Here is a 23095-nt window from a genome sequence, read left to right as displayed (position 1 = left end):
GGACAGTTGATGCAAGATTTTTATTGTTTCATATTTCACAATTGTTATATGCAAAAATGATTTCATGCCAGCAACTTCCTGAAAATGTACTAATATACCTAGACTCAGCTGGCAAAGTTATTAGCCATTCAGAAAATGAATTCAGCATTAAGTGAGCCAACATCCATATGTATTCATAGATTGGCATCAAAATTTCCCAACAATGTTAAGTTATTACATATACATATCAAATTACTGAATCCCTTATTACAGTAAATTGTTGGTAACACTTCTTAATAATTCCCATGCAAATTACTTAATATTTATAACCATGATATTTCTATGTAGTTTTATTAGAAATTGCATAATAAAGCACCTTAATACCAGCTCTAAACATGTCAATATATAAAAATGCTTTAGTATTATGGCCATTTATAGAATTTTTATACTACTAAAAATACCTTTTTTGTAATAAGGTACATGTAAGATAGTGCACCTATTTACCTGGTCCACTAAATCCACTAAGGAACATATGCACTCTGGCTGGGATCCTGCTGGGCAGGTGGAGCTCAGAGGGTATAACCAGAGAATGGGGAATAAGAGCTGGAATCCAGGTGGGGATAACAGGCCCAGGTCTCTAGGAGGAAGGTAGCTCCTGTAATGTAACACTGTACAAACACTAAGCTGAGACAAAGATGAACTGTGAGTACTGAGGGAAGCAGCACTGAACTGTAAGTAAAGAGAGTACACTGATCTGAAGGGAAGACAGTCTATTATTGTACATGTGTGAAGCTGTAATAAAGAGATACTGTATTAAGAAAGACTGGAATCAGACTAGTTTGTCTCCAGGCCTGTGGGAATCAACATTCATTCCCACATATGGTGTCTTACATGGGATTTTTTCTAAAGCTTTGCAAGGAAGAAAAAAAATCAGCCTCTTCACAAATCTTTCTGTATTCCAAACAGACACTTTCTTAAGTGTCTGTTTGGAATACAGAAAGATTTGTGAAGAGGACCTGTGGTTCTAAACATAGTACCCAACACAGGGGACCTGTGACTCTAAAACAAAAATACAGAGCACGGGGTTGCACAGAGCATAGTAGTGTGTGAAAGGATGTGGCAGAAGCTGCACTGAAAGAAAACAAAAACAAAGTTTAAAAGTTTCAGGTAGGGAGGAAACTGTGAGTGGGCCTAATTGCAGGGACAACCAGAAAGCGGTAGGTTTGTACGGGCTAACGAGAGAAGCTCAGCTGGAGGTAGATAGGGATTAAAAGTAATTTAGTTATTGCTGATTATGCAGGCCTTTTTTTTTTTTTTTTTTTTTACTTTTTTGCCTTGAAACAGAAAAAGAAGGAACACTGGTGCAGCAGGACTATGCTGAACAGGGTGTGGCTCCTGCATCATAACACTGAGTTGACAAAGCTGAACCATGAGTACTGAGAGTAGAAGTACTGAACTGTAGGTAAAGATGTATACTGTTCTGAAGGGAAGACAGTCTACTGTTGTGCATATGTGAAACTGTAATAAAGAGATACCATTTTAAGAAAGGCTGGAATCAGACCAGTTTGTGTCCAGGCCTGTAGGAATCACCGCTTGTTCCTACAGTGTAAATCAGTCTCATCCACTTGAATGTAGCAGGCAACCAGAAATTCCCAGGCTCCTGAGTGCACAAGTAAGTAGACCCATTAGATCTGTAGAAACATTCATTCTTATTAAATAAATATGATGATTTATGTAACCCTTGGGTTAGGGTCCATTCACAGGACCCAAAGAGCACATCTCATAGAGGACTTAAGCTGGTATAGTCCTCTCCTGATGTTAATATGATCTGGAAGTCCACAATTCCCTGCAGGGGAGGGGGAAGATTATTTTCTAGACCTTGAGCATTGTTCATTAGTTTATTAAAATCTCTTATACACAGCACTAATAATTATACTGTAAAAAATTGATGGTTTCCAACTTAACCTTTACTGATAAAAGAGATCATGTGATGTGATGTGAGGAGGATATGTTACTTTTTAACTTCCTCCATTATACTTAATTCTGCCACTACTCTCTACAATTTTTATTTATTTATTTATTTAAACACTTTTATATACCGACATTCATAGCAATATCACATCGGTTTACAGGCAACAGGGGTAAATCAAATGAACCAAATGAGAAGCATAAAGTTACAATAAACAGGACATATGCGAACTTGGGCTGTAGGGGAAGATAGTAAAGTATTACCGAACCATAGAACAAGGTTTTTCAAATGATGACCTATAGCTGCTATAGTTATCTATATTATATTGTTTTACATTATCTTTTTATTAGCTAAATAATTTGTTCTTGTTACTGTTTTATATTGCTTAATGTAATTTAGAATTCATCTATTATTATCCTGTTATATGTACACGCAATTGCGTATTTTTGTTCCTTGTACACCGACGTGATATCTTTGATGAGCGGCGGTATAGAAAAACCATTAAATAAATAAATAAATAAATAAATAAAATGACCTAGGGTAACAGCCAAGAGTAACAGATTAATATAATATAAAATATAATAGAATATATTATGTTATAATAAATATAATACAAATATTGTCCTCGAGAAACAGGGAATTGTAAACTGGAGTTGTGGATAGTGGGCATCAGGCTGGAGGAAATTGAGGGGGAGTACTAAGGTTGAGATAGAGTGGAGATAGGGAATGGCGGGGTGCGGGTACTTTAACAAAGAAATTTATCTTATTGTACCGCAAATCTGTTTGGACAGATTATACAATTTCTAACTGTGAGGGCAATGACTACTAAACTGCAGCACAAGGAGATTTAAGGCCATGGAGAGAAAAATGGTAGGTGCAACGAGCAACCCTCAATTCCCAGAGGCCCTGGATTTGAAGGTGAGTGAAATGGTTACCGCAGTAGCTACAATATTGGAAGACAAATTTGGAAAAATCTATACTAAATTCAACGACGTACACTCATCTGAAACAATAAAGCAATAAAGTTAGGACTCAGGGATGGAAGATAGGGTGACCTCTTTGCATTCTGAGGTGCTGTCCCTGAAATCAGCTCAAGACCAACAAGCTGTAAAACTTGAGGATCTAGAAAACAGATCCCAAAGAAGAAATCTTAGATTCGTTGGTTTCCCCAAAAGCATTCTGGATAGTGAGCTTGCTGATTTGCTTGTGGCATGGCTACCACATGCACTTCAGGCATGTAGAATTTGAGGCAGCAAAAAATGCCCCTCTCAGAAAGCTGCTGTGGTGTCTACCTCATACTGCCAGCCCCTGCTGCAGCTACCTCACACTCATACTTGGGAACTCTCCGGATTTGGCCTGGAGACTCAGGAATTCTTTTTTTTTTTTAATTATATATTTATTGATTTTTCCAATATAGTTACAGAGGATATTCATATTCAAAATTTCAATTTACATGAAAACAGTTTCAAAATATATTCAACTATTTATTTATGCTATAATCAATAGTAATTTCCTTATTATTAATCTGTAAGACCAGAGGTTTAGTAACTAAAGGGAGATATAAACAGAAAAAAACTTTTCACATTTCTGCATTGTGATACCTGCACCTATTTTCAATTTATTCACTGGGTATTGGAGATACTGTGGCTATCCTTCTTTGTTCAATAATTCTGAATGAAACTCTGGGTGACCTGCTGCAGAAAGCCAGAAGAGAAAGGACCTGGAGCAGCGAGCGCTTAAAGGAGAATCCATTTATTCTCACCCAACACTCTGATAAAGACAGCCTTTTTTAATTTCTCGAGCCGTAATGCTTCTTATATTACTCCGACTCGAGAGAGTAAAATCTTGTGCTCACCAAGAGAGTGGCTTGAATGAGATAAGAATAAATGGCGTAGAATATTATTTTAAAGAATTTACCTTACAAGAGAGTTGCTTGAATGAGGTGAGCACTACGGTCAAAGAGTCGGTAAAACAGTTTTTAAAAAAAGCTTGAACTCAAAAGAGCGTGGCCTGAAGGAGGTGTCTGCACAGCGGCTTTGCAAAAACAGCTTGAAAGACATGTAATTCCAACTATACAGCAGGATATATACATCCCCTGAGGTAAGACTCTGTTGGGTCTGAAACAAGGCCTTGTCGGGTGGATAACGATGGGTGGACAACGACACTCACTAAGATAAGTTGGTTATGTGTTATATTCGAATTGCAAGCTACGTTTGGCAGGATAATGCAAGCTAAAAACATAAGAACATGCCATACTGGGTCAGACCAAGGGTCCATCAAGCCCAGCATCCTGTTTCCAACAGTGGCCAATCCACGCCATAAGAACCTGGCAAGAACCCAAAAACTAAGTCTATTCCATGTTACCATTGCTAGTAATAGCGGTGGTTATTATCTAAGTCAACTTAATTAATAGCAGGTAATGGACTTCTCCTCCAAGACCTTATCCAATCCTTTTTTAAACACAGCTATACTAACTGCACTAACCACATCTTCTGGCAACAAATTCCAGAGTTTAATTGTGCGTTGAGTGAAAAAGAACTTTTTCCGATTAGTTTTAAATGTGCCACATGCTAACTTCATGGAGTGCCCCCTAGTCTTTCTCTTATCCGAAAGAGTAAATAACAGATTCACATCTACCCATTCTAGACCTCTCATGATTTTAAACACCTCTATCATATCCCCCCTCAGCCGCATCTTCTCCAAGCTGAAAAGTCCTAACCTCTTTAGTCTTTCCTCATAGGGGAGCTGTTCCATTCCCTTTATCATTTTGGTCGCCCTTATCTGTAGCTTCTCCATAGCAATTAAATCTTTTTTGAGATGCGGCGACCAGAATTGTACACAGTATTCAAGGTGCGATACAGAGGCATTATGACATTTTCTGTTTTATTCACCATTCCCTTTTTAATAATTCCCAACATTCTGTTTGCTTTTTTGACTGCCGCAGCACACTGAACTGACAAGATCTCTTTCTTGGGTAGTAGCACCTAATATGGAACCTAACATTGTGTAACTATAGCATGGGTTATTTTTCATTATGCATCACCTTGCACTTGTCCACATTAAATTTCATCTGCCATTTTGATGCCCAAATTTCCAGCCTCACAAGGTCTTCCTGCAATTTATCACAATCTGCTTGTGATTTAACTACTCTGAACAATTTTGTATCATCTGCAAATTTGATTTCCTCACTCATCGTATTTCTTTCCAGATCATTTATAAATATATTGAAAAGTAAGGGTCCCAATCCAGATCCCTGAGGCACTCCACTGCCCACTCCCTTCCACTGAGAAAATTGTCCATTTAATCCTACTCATTGTTTCCTGTCTTTTAGATAGTTTGTAATCCATTAAAGGACATCGCCACCTATCCCATGGCTTTTTATTTTTCCTAGAAGCCTCTCATGAGGAACTTTGTCAAATGCCTTCTGAAAATCCAAGTTCTAATAATCATGTGGATAAAGGTTCACCTTTATCCACATGTTTATTAACTCCTTCAAAAAAGAGAAGCAGATTTGTGAGACAAGACTTGCCTTGGGTAAAGCCATGCTGACTTTGTTCCATTAAACCATGTCTTTCTATATGTTCCGTGTGTTACGAGCGCATCCTCCACGCTGCTGAAGAACTGAGGGTTTGGAGGCCTCGGGTTCTGTTGCGGGCGTGAGGAGCACGGTCGCCTCTAGAGCAGGTGGTGTGAGCCCTTGGGCCACGGCGAGACTCAGGGAGGAGCCCCAAGCCACACCATGGGAGGTGAGCCGGTGCAAGCATGGAGAGCTAGGCGAGGCAAAGCTGAAACAAGGACTAGAGAACAGGGTCTGACCCTCAGCCGGACCTGCACGCCCACGGCAACCAACAATGCAATGTTGATTGATGAACGGTCCTCCGACTGTTGCAAGCCCTTTTGGACCTGCCGCTGGGTAACGGCATTGTGCAGCAGGCTGGACAGAGGACGAGGGAAGACAGAGTCCTTGGAACACAGAAGACATCATAGATGAGGGCTGAAGCGAAGGGTTACCAAAATGATAAGGGGAATGGAACAACTCCCCTATGAGGAAAGACTAAAGAGGTTAGGACTTTTCAGCTTGGAGAAGAGATGACTGAGGGGGGATATGATAAAGGTGTTTAAAATCATGAGAGGTCTAGAACGGGTAGATGTGAATCGGTTATTTACTCTTTCGGATAGTAGAAAGACTAGGGGGCACTCCATGAAGTTAGAATGGGGCACATTTAAAACTAATCGGAGAAAGTTCTTTTTTACTCAACGCACAATTAAACTCTGGAATTTGTTGCCAGAGGATGTGGTTAGTGCAGTTAGTATAGCTGTGTTTAAAAAAGGATTGGATAGGTTCTTGGAGGAGAAGTCCATTACCTGCTATTAAGTTCACTTAGAGAATAGCCACTGCCATTAGCAATGGTTACATGGAATAGACTTAGTTTTTGGGTACTTGCCAGGTTCTTATGACCTGGATTGGCCACTGTTGGAAACGGGATGCTGGGCTTGATGGACCCTTGGTCTGACCCAGTATGGCATTTTCTTATGTTCTTATGTTCATCATAGATGCTGAAACAAGCAGGAATGTGGAGGGATGCGACAATGGCACTGTCCCTCAGGGTGCCCTACGCTGCCAGTAGAACTGGTCAGGTCACGGACCACCCTGTCCTACACTCACAGGAGTGGGACCAGCGCAGGAAAGGTAAAGCGCTGCACAAGCAGTCTGAAGAGGGTTACTGCACTCCTGGCAGCCTAAAGCAGGTTGCTGCACTCCTGGCAGCCGAAAACAGGTTGAAACATCAGGAACTGGAACAGGAACAAACATCTAGGAACATCTGGAACCAACATCAAGGAAACAGGCAGAGACACAGGACAGGGAGCTGTCAAGGCAAGCAAGACCACGGAGGACCTGGACTGGTCTGAAGACACAGACAACTGTGGAACCCAATCCGAAGGCAAACAGGAACTGAAGTGAAAGTCCTTATATACTGCTGTATGCAGGCAACTCCCTGGGAGTTCATCTGTACCGCCCCTCGCTGGCCCCATAAATGAGGTGGTTCTTACCTGCTAATTTTCGTTCCTGTAGTACCATGGATCAGTCCAGATACCCACCCAGGATTATAGGTTCTGAAGAGTCCGCTCGGATATAGATTTATCTTCTTTTTCTGCAGGAAGTATTGAAGAATACAGAGAGTTCAGCACAACTGTTGCTCATGTTCATTATTTTTGTTAGTTCATTGTTCTAGCCATGGGTTGTTAAAAAAAAAAAAAGATTTGTTCACTCTGCTTTGTTATGGATTATACTGAAGGATCACGGGGGGCACACCAGTATGTGGGGTGCTTTTCAGTTTGTTTCTCTGACTCCATCTGCTGGAAGCGAGGCATGATCTCAGCGGTCTGGACTGATCCATGGTACTACAGGAACAAAAATTAGCAGGTAAGAACCAATTTTCCTTTATTTTTAATACTTATTTTTAATAAAAATATTTTCTTCCTTACCCATTCAACAGCCTTTCAAAATGATTGGTCAGTCTTTCAACAGCTTGAAAAAAGAATTATTTATGTTTACATATAAAATTCATTCAGCAAGGAAAAGAGGTAAATAAACATCGTTTTACAACTGCATTTCCAAATTATATGACCTTCCAGCTTTTGAAATATCTTCTTCATTTCATCTCTTTTGCATATTAGGATTAAAAATTTAAAAATTAATCTAGATTAGATTGTAAACCTTCTGAAGATAGGGAAATACCTACAGTACCTGAATGTAATCTGCATTGAAGTGCTGAAAAAAAAAGTGTGAAAAGCAGAATATAAAAATCTAAATAAATAAAATAAATAAAAACTCACTGTGAGGTACATATTCAGTGACTAAATAAATATCTGTGCACTTATTCAGCTAAAATTTAACTGGATAAAGTAGGGGCATCTGGGGAGAAGTTAAGTTAGCCAGATAAGTTAGCCAGCTAACACAATATTCAAAGTTAGCTACTAAGTCTGGTCGTACCATACAGCTGTCCTAAAGTTAGCTAGATATATTCAATAGTGCATCTGTATTATTGAATATACCTCCAAAATTCACCAGATAAGTTTATCCAGCTAAATTTTCAGTGTGGACTGTGTCTGAATATGGATGTTTGAGTTTTCTCTGTGCCCAATCTCCACATAATTGTGTGCGTTTGTATGCTGTTCATTGTACAGGATTGTGTAGTAATGACATATGGGTTTGGAGCACATGTTGCACAATACGGCTTGTCCTAGAAAGTCTGACATCATTACTTCTCCTGGAAGCAATAACTAACTAAGGATGTGACATTAAGTAGTTTGGGCAGGTCAGGTTAGTATGTGCAGTGCTATCATAAAAGGTTTCCTAGGGAGAAATTCAGATACGTAAAACCAAGTATGTTGAAAGCCATTAAATCATCTTTAACTGTATTCCTATCCTTTCAATACTATTCTTGGCAGAAAATGCACTGCCAAGTTAACATTACATATTACATTACTTGGCAAACTAGAAAGCACAACAAAGAACACACTTGAAAAAAGGTTTTAAAGATGGTTGTATTTTCAAACTTTTACGTATTGTAGATTAACAACTGTAGAGCTAATTTTCATAGTAATAGTCTTAAAGAGGTAATCATTCAGAATATACAATATTTAAGCAACCTCATGCTGACAATCTGTTTTTAAATATCCTACCCTGTTACGCTCCTGCCCGCAAGAAGCGTGGGCACGCTCTTACCTTCCACAGACAGCCAGTCAGGCTGCTTGCTTTCTCCCTGAATCAGCTGGGGCTGTCCCCCGCAGCTGTTCCCATGCGGCCGGCTTCTCTGTTCCTGCCTTCCCCCGATGTGCTGCTGCGATCCCGGGCCCTTCAGTCAGCAGGCCGTCTCTGCCGGTGCCTGCTCAGCCCGGGTCCTTGCCTGGCTGGGAAGCCGTCCCTGCCAGTGCCTGCAGCCTGCTACAGCTCTCTACTCTGCCTGCAGCCTTACCTCTCTCTGCTTCTTCCTGCTTCTGTCCTTGCAGCTGGGAGCTGCTCCACTGACCTGCCTTCACCCAGCTCCAGCCCAGGGCTGCTCCACTGCTTCCCTGGCCTTCCACGTGGCTGAGGACGCCACCAGCTTCCAGCTCTTCTCTCCAGCTCCCTAGGGCGCGGGCGGGCGCCTCTCTGCTCCTCTTCAAGGGCCAGCCAGGTGTGGCCCCCTGCTGACCCCTCCCTGGGCGTTGTCCACCTCAGCCCTACTAAAGGGCTCAGCTTTCAGTCTGTCTTTGCCTTCGCAAGGAGTTGGTCACTCTTGAGATCCTTCGCTCCAGGAAGTCGTCCGTGTTCCAGCACTTCTGCAAGGTCCTGTGTTTCTTGTTACCTGTCGGAGCTCCTCGTCCAGTCCTGATGTCTGCTTGCCGTTCCAGTCCCAAGGTCTGTCTCCTGTTCCAGTACTTGTGTTCCAGTCCTGCTGTTCCAGATGTCCATGTTCCAGCCCTGAGGTGTGTCTCCTGTTCCAGTCTCCGTGTTCCAGTCCTGATGTTCCCGCTGTTCCAGATGTCCTTGTTCCAGCACTGAGGTCTGTCTTTATCCTTGTTCCTGATCCTGATGCTTTAACCTGCCTTGAGCTGCCTGGAGTGCAGTGTATCCTTGCCTTGAGCTGCCTGGAGTGCAGCAAACCTGCTTCTTCCCTATGCTCTCCCGCTCTCTGCGTGGTCCGCGACCAGCCTTCCAGGGCTGAGTAGGGTGCGCATGGGAAAGGGTGGTCCGCGACTCAGTCTCGCGGGTGGTCTGAGTAGGGCGCCCTGAGGGACAGTGCCCATGTCTTCCTTCAGCCCTCGTTCCTGACTCCACCTCTGTGCATCCTGTACCTCGACCTGAGTCCACGTCTGTGCCTGTCCACGTCTATGCATCCTGCACCTCGTTCCTGAGTTCACGTCTTGCCTGAGTCCATGTCTATGCATCCTGCACCTCGTTCCTGAAGTCCACGCCTATGCCTGAGTCTACGTCGTTCCTGAGTCTCGTCTGAATCCATGTTCCAGTCTTCGCTGCCCTGGCCTCCATCTGGCCTGCCGCTTCGTGCCGTACCCTGCGGCAGGTCTGAAAGGGCTGGGAACGGTCGGAGGACTGTTCACAAGACCAACATTGCGTTGTTGGGTCTTCCGAAGCGTGCAGGTCCGGAGGAGGGCCTGTCTTCCATGTCACTCCAGCCCTGCTCCCGTCCAGCCCATGTTCGGCATGCCACGCCTCCCGCGGCACCTCTTCAGAGCCCTCTGGGGTCGAGCCGTGGCCCAAGGACACACATCACCCAGGAGTGGGATTGCTCTCCTAGCGCTTCGTAACACTACCCAATCTCTCAATATTTTCATTTATTTATATACTCAGTTATTCCTGTTCATATTGTTTGTGTGCAATCCTACATCCTCTGGAGAACATCATATTCTCAGTATCGTGAAAAAATAGAGATTCATATAATTATTTTGCACATAATAAATTATTGCCAACACCCAATGTTCATCTCATAAGCTTTTTCAACAGCGTACCAAATAGACAGCATACATAATTTATAAATATGGAACAACCAATTTTTAGATAATGTGCAATCAGCTCTAGCTTCAATCTCCACATACTGCTTTTTTGAGGTCCCATTTCCTCTAAACTTTCCAATCATCAAAATTGGTGTGTTATCCTATCCATTTCAAAGGAACTCTAATATGAAACTGTAGACCTGCTACAAGTAATATGTAACCTATCATCAAAATATTTCACTGCACCTGAGGACTGGACAGAAACCAATGAAGCATCAGTTTTTAAAAAGGGTTCCAGGAGTGATCCAGAAAACTACAGAGAGTCTGACATCATTGAAATGATGTGATGAAATGATTTATCCTATGCCACCAATCTGAAATCATTTATTTTAACAATTTGCACGTGTGCACATCAAAGAAAACTCAGTCAGGCTTGTAAAAAAAAAAAAAAACAACAACAACAAAAACCCACCCTGCAGAAATTTAAACTTTCCCATTTAAGTATGAAATTCTTTACTCTGAGACTCAAAAAATCAGTTATGTTTCTAAGTATTTAAAATTCCATAACACATGTTCCTAAGTATTGGTGACTGTGCATCAGAACTCTATAGATAAATGTGTATGAAAGTATATACAAAGTACAGTAAGTAACAGATATCCAACATTATTTATTTATTTTCAGACATTTGTAATCTGCTTATAAGGAGAACCTCATAACAGAGTAGAATCTTAGCGTACATAAAATACATACTACAATACACTAGACTCAATTGGACACAGATGCTTAAATAAATGTGCCTTTAAGTGTTTACAGAATAACTTATCAGCAATAGATTGTAACTCATTTGCTAAGTCATTCAATAGAATCAACACAATAATAGAAAATGTCCTTTTCCTAACCACCTATAAATGATAACTTTTACACAAACAACAAACAGGAACATAAGGAACCAATAAATCTGATATAAATGATGGACCAGATCCCTGTACAGATTGAATTTTATACATTGTGTTGCACTGGGAGTGGACCCTTGTCCTGATATAGGATTGGTATGGCCCTCCGGTCGGACCCGGAGAGCGCCTGCCACCAGGAGGCAGAGCACATGAGGAGACAGAGGCTAGCTGGAGCTTCACCAATAGCAACCCAGGGTTCCCTCAGGTTGAGCCCTTGGTTACCCGGGCCGCCTGGTCTTAGGTGGGCCTTGCAGGGTCTCCTAGAGAGAAAGTGCAAGGAAGTGCCCACCACGAACAAGGGTGCTTGACTTGGTTCCACAATTCCCTCGGTTAGATCCGCACATCTTAGCGAGGTCAGAGACCGTGCAATATCAATCGCAGGACCAAAACTATGGAATGCTTTGCCACAAAATTTGAGACTTCAATCCAATCTGAGAACATTTAAAAAGGACTTAAAGACCTGGTGTTTTCAGCAAGCTTATGGGATTAATTCACAAGACATAGGTTAAATATCAGACTGAGAGTTAATGATCATGACTTTGCTTTTATTGTTTCATTTACTGTCTCTTTTTAAGTAAGGAATTTAGATACTTTTTAGCTGGTTTTTATTTGTATTGAATGGTTTTATGTAATTTTTATTCTAATCTATCTTTTCTTTTTTATTTTATATTATTAATAAGTAAACTGTAGAGATAGAGACTTGGTTTTCTGTATAACGGTATAGAAAAGTTGCATAAATAAATCAATATCTGTCTTATCATCTGAGCCATCGACTGGGCTGTAGGTGAAGGCACTGGGACTGGAAAAGGCAGATGTGGTTGGTGGCCAAATACCACAGAGAAGGGTGATACATCAGTGGCGGAGGCGACATGAGTATTGTGGGATAACTCAGCCCAAGGTAACTGGTCAGACCAGTCATCCTGCTGGTCATTAATGTAAGAACGTAGGAAGGTTTTTACGGACCTGTTTGTTCTTTCTGCTTGGCTGTTCGCCTGGGGATGATAAGCGGAAATCAGACTCAGAGTAATCACAAATTTCTTGCACAAGGATTTCCAATATTTGGTGGCAAACTGCGGACCTCGGTCCGAGATGATCTCTTTGGGTAGCCCATGTAGGCAGAAGATGTGTTTGAGGAAGAGTTTAGCCAGTTTAGGAGCTGAGGGAAGTTTCTGGAGTGGAATAAAGTGACCCATTTTCGAAAATCGGTCAATGATGACCCAGATGACTGTGTGACCTTTGGATGGTAGTAGGTCTGTGATGAAGTCGGTGGAGATACTCAACCAGGGTTCTATTTGTGCCAGGAGAGGTTGGAGGAGTCCCCATGGATGACTCATTGGAGGCTTCTGTTGCACACATATGGGACAGGAGTCCACATAGTTGCAGGAGTCCTTGACCATGTTAGGCCACCAATAGTATCTCCTTAACATTTCAAGGGTCCGAGCCCAGCCGGGGTGGCTGGCCAACTTTGAGTCATGGGCCCAGCGGAGGACGCGTTTGCGGAGACAGAGTGGAACAACAGTCTACCCTGCTGGCACAGTATTGATGACTGCAAGGGTTACGCAAGCTGGGTCAATGAGTCAGCAGTTCTACGCCAACTCTTAGGCTTTCTATCAGAAAACAAAATCCTTCAAATTAATCAACACGGTTTCCGAAAGGGACATTCCACTGAAACCCTTCCATTAGCCTCCTTTGATACTTTATTCCGTGCTTTTGATTCCTACACAGACTATATCATAGTCTTTCTTGATATTTCAGCAGCATTTGACATGGTTGATCATCAAATACTCATTTCAGGTCTTAAATCTATAGGTATTACAGGTACAGTTCTAAACTGGTTTTCATCTTTTCTTACTGGACGCCCTCAACAAATTAACATTAATCACCACTCTTCTGCCTCTTATACAATTCTGTCTGGAATACCTCAAGGTTCATCATTATCTCCCATACTTTTTAACATATATCTCCTTCCTTTATGTCATATTCTACCTTCTCTTAATCTACAATTCAAAATTTATGCAGATGATATACAGTTCTTAGTTCCTTATAAAACATCCTGGCCCACCACCTTATCTATGGTCTCTCTTTATCTATCTACTATTAATTCATGGCTTTCACACAATTGTTTAAAATTGAACCCGTCCAAAACCGAGATCGTTCACTTAACTTCTATTTCAGATTCCTCAATTGGTCCACCTTCACATCTGGTAATAAGTGGCATGCTGATCCCAATAACACATTATGCCACAAACTTAGGAGTCATCATAAACACGGATCTATCAATGAAACAACACATCTCCTCACTGACTAGAAAATCATTTTACAAATTGCAACTCTTAAAATGTCTCCGCCCTCTACTTTTTCATCACGATTTCCGAACTAATATACAGTCACTAATTTTCTCTGGTCTAGACTATTGTAATGCTCTCTATCTAGGCTTACCTGATTCCACAATTCAGTTCTATGCTCTATATCTATAAACCCGCTTGACATTTAAGATCACTAACACAAACTCTATTAGACATTCCATCACCACGACTGGCAAGACTAGACATCACCAGAAGGAGAGCGTTCTCTGTTAGAGATGTGAATCGTGTCCTCGATCGTCTTAACGATCGATTTCGGCTGGGAGGGGGAGGGAATCGTATTGTTGCCGTTTGGGGGGGTAAAATATCGTGAAAAATCGTGAAAAATCGAAAAAACGTAAAATCGCAAAACCGGCACATTAAAACCCCCTAAAACCCACCCCCAATCCTTTAAATTAAATCCCCCACCCTCCCGAACCCCCCCCCCCAAATGACTTAAATAACCTGCGGGTCCAGCGGCGGTCCGGAACGGCAGCGGTCCGGAACAGGCTCCTGCTACTGAATCTTGTTGTCTTCAGCCGGCGCCATTTTCCAAAATGGCGCCGAAAAATGGCGGCGGCCATAGACGAACACGATTGGACGGCAGGAGGTCCTTCCGGACCCCCGCTGGACTTTTGGCAAGTCTTGTGGGGGTCAGGAGGCCCCCCCCAAGCTGGCCAAAAGTTCCTGGAGGTCCAGCGGGGGTCAGGGAGCGATTTCCCGCCGCGAATCGTTTTCGTACAGAAAATGGCGCCGGCAGGAGATCGACTGCAGGAGGTCGTTCAGCGAGGGTTCCGGCGCCTCGCTGAACGACCTCCTGCAGTCGATCTCCTGCCGGCGCCATTTTCCGTACGAAAACGATTCGCGGCGGGAAATCGCTCCCTGACCCCCGCTGGACCTCCAGGAACTTTTGGCCAGCTTGGGGGGGGCCTCCTGACCCCCACAAGACTTGCCAAAAGTCCAGCAGGGGTCCGGAAGGACCTCCTGCCGTCCAATCGTGTTCGTCTATGGCCGCCGCCATTTTTCGGCGCCATTTTGGAAAATGGCGCCGGCTGAAGACAACAAGATTCAGTAGCAGGAGCCCGTTCCGGACCGCTGCCGTTCCGGACCGCCACTGGACCCGCAGGTTATTTAAGTCATTTGGGGGGGGGTTCGGGAGGGTGGGGGATTTAATTTAAAGGGTCGGGGGTGGGTTTTAGGGGGTTTTAGTGTGCCGGCTCACGATTCTAACGATTTATAACGATAAATCGTTAGAATCTCTATTGTATTGTGTTCCATAACGGTTTAAGATGATATTAAAATTATCGGACGATAATTTTAATCGTCCTAAAATGATTCACATCCCTATTCTCTGTAGCAGGACCCTCCCTCTGGAATTCTTTACCGAATCCACTCCGTTTATTAACAAATCCACTTCACTGTAAAAATCTCTGAAAACATATCTGTTTCAACTAGCATTCAATATTTCACCAAACACTCAATAACAACCACACAACTCTTCCTTCCCCCCCCCCCCAAAGTATTTTCCTCCGTGACAATACAAAACTTACTCACCCCTTCCCCCCTTATTAGTACACGGCGATTAATGGCACAACTTTTTCTTTGTATTAAGACTTTTTATTTTTAAAACTATTTACTTTATTGTTTATATATCAATTTGTGTAATTTTTATTCTTTTTTAATTTATTTTCTAATCTCTTTTATTTTATATTACTTTTGTAAACCGTTTTGATAAAACTTCATTTTAAAAACGGTATATAAATACTTTTAAATAAATAAATATATATGCCTGGGGGTATCAGACATATCCTCTGGTTCAAAAGAGCGGGAGAGGGCATCCGCTCGAGTGTTGTTGGCTGCAGGACAGTAACAAAGTTTGAAATGAAAGCGTTCGAAGAAAAATGCACAGCTGGCCTGTCTGGGGTTCAACAATTGGGCTTCCTTCAAATGTTCAAGATTTTTGTGATCCGTAAAGATTGTAAATTTATGCTGTGTTCCTTCTAACCAAGGAAGCCATTCTTTGGAGTGCTAACTTTACTGCTAGGAGCTCACAATCCCGATCGTATAATTTTGCTCTGCAGGGGAAAACTTGTGCGAATATAAGGAGCAGGGTACTATGACTCCTTTGGAGGAATACTGGCTCAGGACTGCCCCTGCCCCAATGGTGGAGGCGTTGACCGACGACGAAGGGGCAGTTAGGATACAGGTGACGTAGACAAGGTCCAGTGCAGAAGGCTTCTTTCAAGGCATGGAAGGCAGCTTGAGCCTTGGGACTCCATTCCTTGTGGTTACTGCCTTTCCTGTTCATGGCAGTGAGTGGAGCAGCTAATGTGGAGTAATTGGCGATGAAGTTCCTGAAATAGGTCGTGAATTCAAGGAACATTTGTAGGTCGTGGAGGCTTACAGGTTGAGGCCAGTCTCGGATTCCTTGGAGCTTTTCAGGGTCCATAGTAAAACCATGATTGGAAATTATATACCCCAGAAACAGAAGACGAGTCTGTTCGAAGATACACTTTTCTAGTTTCGTATAGAGATGGTTGTCCCTGAGACAATGGGTTTTTAGATCCTTGGAAAAGATCAGTATATGACGACAAATGAGTATAGTAGGTTCCGGAATATCTCATTCATCAAGCGTTGAAAGACCGCAGGGGCATTACAAAGTCTGAAGGGCATCACTACATACTCATAGTGGCCATCCCTGGTATTGAAAGTGGTCCTCCAAATATCCTCTGGCTGGATCCTGATGAGATTGTATGCCCCTCGGAGATCTAACTTTGTAAAGTTCTGGGCTTCTTGGAGGTGATCAAAGAGTTCACTGATGAGTGGCAGAGGATAACAATCCTTGCGGGTTACAGCATTTAGCCCATGGTAGTCGATGCAAGGGCGTAGACTGCCATCTTTCTTTTTCATGAAGAAGAAACCAGCTCCTGCCAGAGAGTCGGAGGGTCTTATGAATTCCTTGTCTAGATTCTCTTTAATTTACTCAGACATTGCCTTAGTCTCAGGTAGCGAGAGAGGGTAGGTCCTGCCTTTGGGAGGCATGGTACTGGTAGGAGCTCAATGGGGCAATTAAACTTCCAGAGTGGAGGTAGGATGTCAGCATTCTGTTTAGAAAATACACCTTGGTTCTCTTACATTAATGTTTGAGGAAGTATTTCTATAGAAATCTGCTCTTTTCATTTTACCAGAATCTCATTATTTCTGATAAATCTATTTGGGCTATCACAGTTATATGGGCAATGATTTGTCATATATAAATGTTTGTATAATAATATCTTGTTCAATACTGTGTAAACTCCTTTTGAAAAATTGAAATGCTTAATAAAAATAAAATTAAAAAAAGAAAAAAAGAAAATACACCTTGGAAGTCTGTATACAGAGCAGGCAACCCAGATAGAGTCGTAGAGTTCAACGCGGTGACTGCTGGAGACACGACATAAGCAGCGGTGTTGGCACTGGGGTCTCCACTGGATTAGCTGTAGGGATTGCCAGTCAAATTGTGGACCATGCACCTGGAGCCATGAAAGTCCAAGGATTACTGGTGCATGGAACGCTTCAGGACGTATAGTGAGATCTCTTCTTAATGGAGGGTTCCCACGGAGAGGGTTCCCACAGAGAGGGTTCCCATGGAGAGGCTATGGTGTGATGAGTGATGTATCCAGGAAGGTGCTCTCCCTGGATGGATGCAATCCTGAGAGGAATGTCAAAGGCTGGAGTGGAATTTGAAGGAGCATGACAATATCGTCCAAGATGAAATTGTCACTCACCCCGGTGTCCACAAGGGCTGTGGTGGTGAAGGATCATGACTCTCGAAGGGAGTAGTAATTGGGGGCCAGTAACAGTGGCACCCAAGCACAGGCTCTGCAGTTTCTGCGCAGTCACAGCTGCTCATGGGCCCGTTAAAATGGGTGAGATGTTCGTGGCACGTTGGTCAGAGCTCTGAATGTTCAGAGCTCTCTTCCGTGCAGTCAGAGCTGCTCCCTTCTGTGCATTTGTGGCGCGGCACGTCCATGAGAGCTGTCTCATCCGCGTAAGCACAGCACATCAGTGAGAGCTGCTTTCTTCTGCACATTCATGGCATGTCGGTCACTGCTGATGGTTAGGTAAGGGGTGCTTTTGGGAAGTTTGGAACGTATTATGAGTATTTCCATTATTTCCTATGGAAAAAATAGTCTTGACTTGCAACCAACTTGAGTTACAACCAGCCCTCTGGAATCAATTGAGTTTGTAAGTCAAGGGTCTACTGTATTTCTACCTTAGCCAAGCATAGCTCACAGTGCACTTTCTTCTTGGGTTCCATCTGAGAAGGTTGTTTGCTAGACTACCTCAGCTCTACCAGTCTGTCTTGCCCCTATCAAAACCACAGGGACCAGACTACCTCTGCTCTGCCATCCTGTTTTGCACCTATCAACTTTCTGCCACTCTGCCTTGCTGCCATACACCAGACGATTCTACTCCTTGTGGTGTTCTTGCCATTATCATGCTTCCTCAGTATTTTGATGTTAATATTTCTGCTGCTTTGTCCCTTTATAGGCACCTTGTGGTTTTTTCTGACACCTTTCTGCTTGCTATGTTACCCCTTCATTGTGCTGTATGATGTTGATGCCACTTGCTTGCCACTTTGCCTGTCATGCTGCCTTTGAGGGTTCATGTAACTGTTATTGGTGCTCTCTTTTGAAGCTGTGGTATGTTTTTGACACTCTCGCTACTGCTTTGCACCTCTGTTAAAGCACTCTTGCCACTCCTGGTACCCCTTTGCCCCTTCACAGTGCCTTAGGCTATTCATGCCACTTTGGTACCACTTTGCCACAGTCTAAGTACCTTGGAGCTCTTTTCTCATTCTGATGATTGCTCCCCAGAAGTTACATCAGAATTGATAAGAGAACCCCAATTCTGCAGCCAAAAATAGGCTGTAAATACTTCCCCCATTGACTTTAATGGGAAAACGGACAACGAATGAAACTAATAAACGAATTGGTTTTCCCACCTATGAAACTAATGAAATTAATTTGGGTCCCAGTGAAACGAAAAACAGAATGAAATGAATTTTTTCCTGCTGCATATCCCTACCAACCAAGGAGATGACATCATCTAGAGATGTGGGAATCTCGCAGGCAGCCAGCTCATCCTTGAGGGCAGGAGATAAGCCATCCAGATAGATTGCCCATAAGCAGTCCTTTTGCCATCCCAGTTCTGTGGCTAATGTCCTGAATTCTACCATGAATTCAGTGATCAAATGTGAACCTTTACAGAGATGAAGGAGCTGGTGACCCACAACCGCCTTTCAGCCGGGGTCTTCGAAGGTCCGCTTGAACACGGAGATGAAGTGGGAGAGATGATGGAGGATGTCATACGAACGTTCCCAAAGTGGGGAAGCCCATGCCAGGGCCTTCCCCTCAAGTCGTGAGAGGATGAAAGTGATCTTGGTATTTTCATTTGGAAACAGCTCACGCTGTAATGCGAATTGCATAAAACATTGGTTGAGGAAACCTCGACAGAGGCGCGGATCTCCATTGAAATGGGGTGGAGCAGGAAGGGAGAGAGATGTCCGTGAGGGTGTGGGTTGAGCCCAACCCCAACAGTTGGTCATGACAGCATCTTCTAATTGAGACTGTAGTCTCTCTACTGAAGAAATCAATGCCTCAATGGTTCGCTGTTGTTCTCTGCCAAGTCCATGGCCTTGGCAACCTGTTGCGCTGGGAGTGGACCCTTGGCCTGGTGCAGTATTGGTTCGGCCCTCCGGTCTGACCCAGAAAGCGCCTGCCACCAGGAGGCGGAGCACAGGAGGAGACAGAGGCTAGCTGGAGCTTCACCAATAGCAACCCGGGGTTCCCTCAGGTTGAGCCCTTGGTTACCCGGGCCATCTGGTCTTAGGTGGGCCTTGCAGGGTCTCCTAGAGAGAAAGGTCAAGGAAGTGCCCACCATGAACAAGGGTACGCGATTGGTGTTCAGACAAAGAAGTCCAGAGGTCGCAGGAGGCCAGAATAGAGTGTCCGAGCGTATAGCGAGAAGTAAGAATGGTCAGTCAGGCAGGGTCGGTAACAGAGGTCAATCCAGGCATAGTCAGGTCAAGCAAGAGGAGAGGTTCCAGGTGGCAGACAAGAGTGTTCGGCGTTCCAGGCAGAGGTCAGGTCAGGCAGCAATCAAGGAGTAGGCAAAGGTCAGTACCATGAGATCAGTCCAAAGGGTACTACCAGGGATGGAGAGATGAAGGAACAGGAGACACTGGGAGATGCAGGAGACGCTGGAACTGGAGACGCTGGAACAGAGAGACTGGAACAGGAGACACAGGAACAAGACACTGGGACACAGGAAGGCAAACTAGAGACACCGGAGTGTCTGACCGAATTGCCAAGGCCCCGAGCTAGGGGCCGGGCTGGTGTATATATACCAAGACTATGTGACGTCAGGATCGGGCGCCGCCCGGGGTTTTCCCGCGCTAGGGTCTTTAAATGAGTGAGAATTCCGCGCGAGTGGCAGTGGGTTTGGTCAATGCTGAGGAGGACGCCGAGTCCTTGCACAAGGAGAGCTGTGAGGGAGTAGGCCATGGAGAATCTGGGGATGCTTGTCGGAGCTGTGGCCGATCGGAGCTGGGAGTCAGGGAGGAGCTGGTAGACAGTCGCGCCAGGTGAGAGGACCCCGGCCGCGGAGCCAACGCAGCCGGGAAGCGCAACACATTGCTCTACAGGAAGCCAATGCAACTGTTGCAGCACTGGCATAATATGCTCTTTTAATACACAGGAGGTAACTAACCAAGCAGCTGCATTTTGCAAAAATTGTATTGCTTTTAAAGAATATTTGGGAAAACCAATATAAAGAGAATCGCAATAATCCAATGTGGTCAACAAAAAAGCTACTGCAACAAATCAAATGTCCTCTTTAGGTAGCACATATTTCAATATTCTAGCCATTTTTAACTTATAAAAACCACTCTAAATAACAGCATTTAGCTGAGATTTCAATGTTAAGTAGGATCTGATGAAAAAACATGCTGTATTCATACAGTGATTTCCAGACTTTCCATGGATAGCACTGGACTGTAGTGTTCTGATTTGTATATGTGGTACAGTATTTTGTGATTTCATTAAAGAAATAATTACTAGCATAAACTAATTCTCTACTATGTGTGAGATGCAACATATGGCACTAGTAAGGACCCATAGCAATACTGGACAATTGCTAGGTTAGAAAGCAGAAGGTTTAATATTTAGAAGGATGGCTAATGGACAAGTTATTCAGTTAAAGTTATACTTTCTGCTGAATATCCCTGATTAAAGTTATCTGGCTACCTTTAGGCAGATAACTTGAAACCTAACCAGCCAGTTTTTGAATACGGCCACTTAGGTTTAAACTTATCCTGCCTTGAAGATTGTAAATAACATGAACCTGGCTCACAGTACCCTCCAGAGTTAAACTAAAATCTCTGAGCCCAATATTCAAAAGCTGCTTAGCCAGATAAGTGGTGGCCGCTGAATATCTGGCTACATTCAGTGGTTGCCAGTTAGTCAGGTAAGACACTTATAACTTGGAGCAGGCAATAGGCGTAATGGGGCGGCACTACTTATTTGGTTAACTGATAGTGCTGATATTTGGTCTTATCCAGTTAAGTTAACTGGATAGGTTAGACCTGTTCATAGAGCAGATATAACCAGATAGCATCCAGCTAGATAGTAATTTGTACATGGAAATTCAACAGCATAGCCATGCTCCTGAATATCCCATGTAAGTTACATAGATGGATATTTTTTAATATTGAGGCCATTATACCTAATGTTCAGATTATTGAAAGGAAATGGCCCAGAACAAACTTTTAATCTACATGCCCACTAGATCTCTAAGGTCATCACAAAAAGCTTCGGGGTCAATTTTAAGACTCGCATGTGCGCATCCATGTGCACATGGTTCCCGGCGTGCACACATGAACGCACCGATTTTATAACATGCGCGTGCCAGTGCGGGCATGTTATAAAATCCGATGGCCGCGCGCACATGCGTGCCAGATTTTAAAATCCACGCAAGCATGTGTTGGCCACCCTCAACTTGCGCGTGCAGGGGGGAATTTTACAAAGCAGTCCACAGCAACGCAAGTAGGGCTTCCCCAGTTCCCTCCCAGTCCATTCCAATTAAGGCATACTGGATGGGCCTATTAAGGTAGTGGACTGGGAAGGAACTTCCCAATACCGCTATCTAACCTTCCTACCTTTTCTCCTCTCCTCCCAGATCCCTATAGCCTACCTTTTAGAATTTTTTTTATTTTTAATCTTATTGCTCCTTTGGATCAGTAGTAGAATCTGCACGCCGGCCAGCTGCCAGCACACTCTTTCCCGGAACAGCAGCTAATGGTGCTGTCCCAGTCCACCCCCCATCCAGACCATGCCCCCTGGCCTGCCCCTTTGGAAAGGCCCAGCACTTCAGCAAGTAAACAGGGTTTACACGCATGGCTGGGTCTTTCCAAAATGCGCGCAGTGCGCGCTAGGCCTGTCCACACGCATAACCCCCTGTTTTTACACACGTAGCTCTTTTAAAATCAGGCTGTTCATTAGTTACCCCTTCCCCAAAGGATATAAAGTGCTCCAACACCAGGCAAAGGCTTTCTCGGGGAACTCAGACCAGAAACCCTTCACCAAACTGAAAACTACTTTAATTTTCATGAAGCAGTTAAAAATTTGGCATTTTAGCTGAGCGTTTCATGATAAGAACATAAGAACATAAGAAATTGCCATGCTGAGTCAGACCAAGGGTCCATCAAGTCCAGCATCCTGTTTCGTTCAGAGGCCAAACCAGGCCACAAGAACCTGGCAATTACCTAAACACTAAGAAGATCCCATGCTACTGATGCCAGTAATAGCAGTGGCTATTACCTAAGTAAACTTGATTAATTGTAGTTAATGGACTTCTGCAAGAATTTATCCAAACCTTTTTTTAACCCAGCTATACTAACTGCACTAACCACATCCTCTGGCAACAAATTCCAGAGCTTTATTGTGCGTTGAGTGAAAAAGAATTTTCTCTGATTAGTCTTAAATGTTCTACTTGCTAACTTCATGATAAGAATGACTGAGACCTGTAAATAAGAATTAATCCACTACTCTTTTGCATCAACATCATCTGAGTTATGTATAATATTGTTCTACATATCAATATAGAGTGGAAAAAAGTACCAACCCAATAACCAAAGTTCAACAAAGAGGGGGTGGTAAAAGCATAAATAACTGTGCACAAAGAATATCTTGATAAGTACTACTGTTACTTGATAATCAATTTATTCAAATATACTTAAATAAATTGCTCTTTGATTATCAAGGTGAAGTAACACTTGTCAACATAGTCTTTGAACAATTATTCATGATTT

The sequence above is a fragment of the Rhinatrema bivittatum genome, chromosome 15 (assembly GCF_901001135.1).
Source record: "Rhinatrema bivittatum chromosome 15, aRhiBiv1.1, whole genome shotgun sequence".
NCBI lineage: Eukaryota > Metazoa > Chordata > Amphibia > Gymnophiona > Rhinatrematidae > Rhinatrema > Rhinatrema bivittatum.
The sequence above is the reverse complement of the archived record's forward strand: the minus strand, read 5'-3'. Positions refer to the sequence as shown.